This window comes from Otolemur garnettii, unplaced genomic scaffold (genome assembly GCF_000181295.1).
Source record: "Otolemur garnettii isolate 467f Iridium unplaced genomic scaffold, OtoGar3 scaffold00248, whole genome shotgun sequence".
In the NCBI taxonomy this organism is placed as follows: Eukaryota; Metazoa; Chordata; class Mammalia; order Primates; family Galagidae; genus Otolemur; species Otolemur garnettii.
In genome coordinates, this window is record NW_003852643.1 from 503,437 (window position 1) to 507,985 (window position 4,549).

The window sequence follows — 4,549 nt, forward strand, 5'->3', positions numbered from 1 at the left end:
ACTCAATCCAAGGTTTGGAGGTTTGGAGTCCAGATTCTTGGGCATCTCCTTGAGAGAAGCGGAGGGGGAAAGGGCTGGTGCTGTTCTGTGCTGACTGTGGCACAGACGTGAGGAGAACAAACAGAGGTTCGGGACAGCAGCTGCAGGTGAAAATGCAGAGAACTTTCATAAGTGAAGCATCAACCCTCAGGGTGTAATCCCCCTCAGACACAGGCAGTGGGTGGGCAGAGGCTAGAATTGACACCTGTGTGTAAATTGCTATTTATCTGTTGGCCAGAGATGAATGCAAGGTCTTGCAGAGAAATCTAGCTGGACAGAAGCCTAATTTAAAAACGCAAGGCCCCACTACCGAACTCAGATTCCTGGCTGATTTTGCCAGTCGTAAATCCCAAAAGCAGTGGCCTACTGGAGTGAATAGGGCCATAGACCTGAGGGATTACGAGTGACTGGGTGCAAGGTGGGGAAGGAGGTATTAACCTTCCCAGACTAACCATTTGCTGGGTGGGTCCCTTTGCCCTCATGGAGCAGGGCGGGCCCAAAACTGCTTGCTAGAGTCGCAGGCCTGACGGGTAGCAGAGGTGATCCCTGCCCCAGGCTCCGGCTCTGGGCAGGCCCAGAATTGCTTGCTAGTGCTGCAGGCATCCCGTGGGCAGTAACGGAGAAGTCACTTTAATTGTGTATTTTTAGTCTGGAATGCGAAGTTGACAATAATTTTCTATTGAAAGATGATCTTGATCGAGTCTGTTAAGCATCACCCGTGATGCCTATTTTGAACCCAAAAGTGCCAGACGGAAATCAGATCCACATCAAGCAAGATATAGAGCTAAGCACTCCATTTCATCACTGACTGATTGAATGACCATCTCCCAATCTCCCTCTAAGGGATGCAGAGTGCATGGGTCTCTGAGAAGTGGCCATGTTCCCTCTAGGTTGGGCACAATTGGGCTGGGGCAGATCCCCCAGGTGTCACTCCTAGACCAAAGGGTGCTCCCAGATAGCAACTGCATTCTTCTAAGTGCCTGCTTCTCCCCAAAAGGATTTAACAGAGCCATATTTTTGCAAGAGATTCAAAAGTCAGCAGCTTTTGGCTGCAGTTGGGTGAGTGAGGGAAATCTGTGGCCTGAGGTCTAATTCTCTGAGAATTTCAAGGCCAGAGTATTTCAAGGTTAGACTAACCACTCTCCAAGTCAACAGGAGGGGATCGTGACAAACCACCCAAAGGGCCTGCTGGAAACAGATGCAACATATTACCACTTCAAAGGATAGGGAAAGTTCCAGCCTAGCAGGAGTGAGAGTCAGGAGAGATCCTGTCTTGCTAGCGTCTTGTGTAGCCCAGTCTCACTTTCCACACATGGTATTTGGGAATGGGTACTCAGTTCACAGCATCTCTACATCTCTGATTCTACCTTCCCTGGTCATCTTCCTGTGTGTCAGATCTCCCTTTTCTTTCTCTTATAGAGATATGAGATCTTGTGGTTTTCTGTTTGTTTGTTTGTTTTTTTTTTTGAGACAAGATTCTCAAGCTGTCATACTGGGTAGAGTGCCAGTGAGTCACATCTCACAGCAGCCTCGAACTCTTGGGCTTAAGCAAGTGTCTTGCCTAAGCCTCCCAAGTAGCTGGGACTACAGGCACCTGCCATAACACCTGGCTATTTTCTTGTTGCAGTTGTCGTTGTTGTTTAGCTGGCTGGGGCCAGGTTTTAGCCTGCCAGCCTCGACCAATGTGGCTAGCACCGTAACAACTGTGCTACGGATTCTCACCCAGATCTAGTGTTCCTTAACTTAATTATATCTGAACAGACCACACTTCCAGACAATGTATGGCAGAAGTTAAGGTTGGAACATAGTGGGGGACACAGTTCAACCCATTACAGTGATCTGAAGTAGAAAGCAATCTCACACACACAGCCTTTACTGGAAAGGCAAAGTAGTTCTCAGGGGGTGGTGGTGGTGGATCAGTCTTCATGAGTGAAGAAGACTGACATGTCTTCTGACTGTGGGAGTACCCACAGTCTCCAGGTAGGAGAGGCTAGAAGTCAGATGAGGCTGGGCTACTAGCCAGCCATCAGTCAGCCAGAAGTCCCTGGTGCTTAGTACCCATAGTCTCCAGGTAGGGAGGCTAGCAGTCAGATGAGGCTGGGCTACTAGCCAGCCATCAGTCAGCCAGAAGTCCCTGGTGGTAGGCACTATATGAAAGCTATCCCTGTGATGCTAAAGAGGAGATTAGGAGCAGAGAAGTTCAGGCCAGGTTTATTGAAAGGGACAGTGACTCGCCTGGGCAGGGCAAAGCTGGCAACAATGCCAGGGGCAGGTAGAGACCACTTTTGTGTGAGGACATAGAAAGAGGCAAAATTGTACAGTGTTCCCAGTGTTCTTTGGTAGGTTAGGGTCCTTTAGTATGATTTCCTGGAGTGGGGTGTCTAACTAAGTCCTTTATGATGTTTGTCTTTGAAGGAGAGGAGGAGGAGGAGAATGAAGGATTCGTATGGGCCCCAGCGGGCCCCCTAACACAAACATGCTAGCTTCTTGCTCGACCTTCCAGGATGAACTGCCCAGAAAGTCATCTTGTGACTTAGTGCATTTTATTATTCCATAGCAGAATACCTGAGGCAGGATAATTGATAAGAAAAGAGGTTTTTTAAAAGCTCATTGTCCTGTAGGCTCAAACATTCATAGAGTGGCACTGGCTGTTGGTGAGGGTTTTTAACATAAAGTTGCTGAGCCACAGACTTGGCCCAACATGTGAGACTGTTGCTGAGGCTAACGCAGTAAGAGCCTTCAGATAACATTGAACCTGGACCTTGGTAAGAAAACTGGTGAATTTTGTGCTTGTGGATGTGGGCTTATTTTTAGTCATGGCAGTTTATAAATATAAATCCACAACTGGGAGCAAGATGTATCTCTTGCTCCTTATATGAAACCAAAGGAGTAGGAAGATTGGGGTGAGAAATGTGGAATGACTCCTTCCTTTTGCTCAAGTAATTTGAATATTAATATATATGTTACTGTTAATACTTCTTATTTCTGTTCTATTTTCCTTGTGGCCCAAGTGCTTTATGGTGGTTTGTTACTATATACATGTACAATAATATGCCAGAGATTCTCCACTTAAAAAAATGGATTTCTAGTTTTTTACCTCTGTGGGAAGGGAATATACTGTGTGAGTGCATTCCTGAAATTTGTTTCCAGACGGTTATATACGTTCAGGAAAAAAAAAGTATGAAAGCAATGGTCCTTTTGAGAACCATGAGCTGTCAGAGAAAGAGCTGTGAGCCAGGTAGGGAAAAATACATTTCACTAAATCACTTGATGATATCATGCCCCTTGTTGGGGCTTCAAAATGCTAATGTTTGTCAATATATGAAAAACAAATATTTTTCAGATATTAACCTTGCATACCAATCCAAGGCACATTATATGTTGTGAGACGTCATTTTGAGAATCAAATCTATTAGGACCTATTTATTGCTGTTTGGATTTGTTTCAGAAAGGAAAAAAAGAGCATTAAAGTAAGGATGATAAAACTGGGACATAATTGGGCTGTGCAAACAATTCTGGGACCCCAAGGCTGACTTGTGAGATGGGGAAAAGAGTAGGTCAAATTATTCACTTGGTGGTGGATGAATGGGGAAAACAGGGGTTAAGTAGGCTCATCTAATGACGTGTGTTACTGACTAAACTGAAAGACATGGTTTTGCTGCTATCAATAAAAAGTTATACATATAATACTGATAAGAGAGCAAAAATACTCCAAGCATTGTTTTCAAGCTGATTGCCTTTGAGGAATTCATTGGAACACATAATTTAGGACTCAATACAGACATCTCTAGATCAAAACGTCTGAGAAAGAATACCTCTTTTAAGTCACCTAGAAACTGAAATTACAGTTCTAAGGCACTCAGATATTCTGTCCTCTTTGAGACTATGATCTTTAATTCTTTTGTTGAATTGCACAACCTCATGACCCTTGATGGTTTTTAAAAATTTTTTATTTTTTGTAGAGACAGAGTCTCACTTTGTTGCACTTGGTAGAGTGCCATAGCATCACAGCTCATGGCAACCTCCAGCTATTGGGCTTAGGGGATTCTCTTGCCTCAGTAGCTGGGACTATAGGCACCTGCCGCAATGCCTGGCTGTTTTTTTGTTGCAGTTTGGCTAGGGCTGGGTTTGAGCCGGCCACCCTCAGTATATAGGGCCGGCGGCCTACTCACTGAGTCACAGACTCCACCTTCATGACCTTTGAATGTGCCTCCTTGGGATGATCACAGCATCAGATGAGAGGAACCAGACCTCTATTCTCGTCTGGCTCAGCCAATGAAGGACACGTGGCTCCTGAGCTATCGTCATTGGCCCACAATATAGGAAGGTGCCACAACCAGACGAGTTAGTAAGATTCTTAGGTAGCCTGCCTTGCTGGTTGAATAGGGAAGTTGCTCCCAACTGCTGTTGCTTTTTTTTTTTTTTTGGCAGTTTTGGACCCAGGCCGGGGCCAGGGCCCTACGCCTTTGAGCCATAGGCACCGCCCAGCTCCCAAGCTTCTTAATACCTC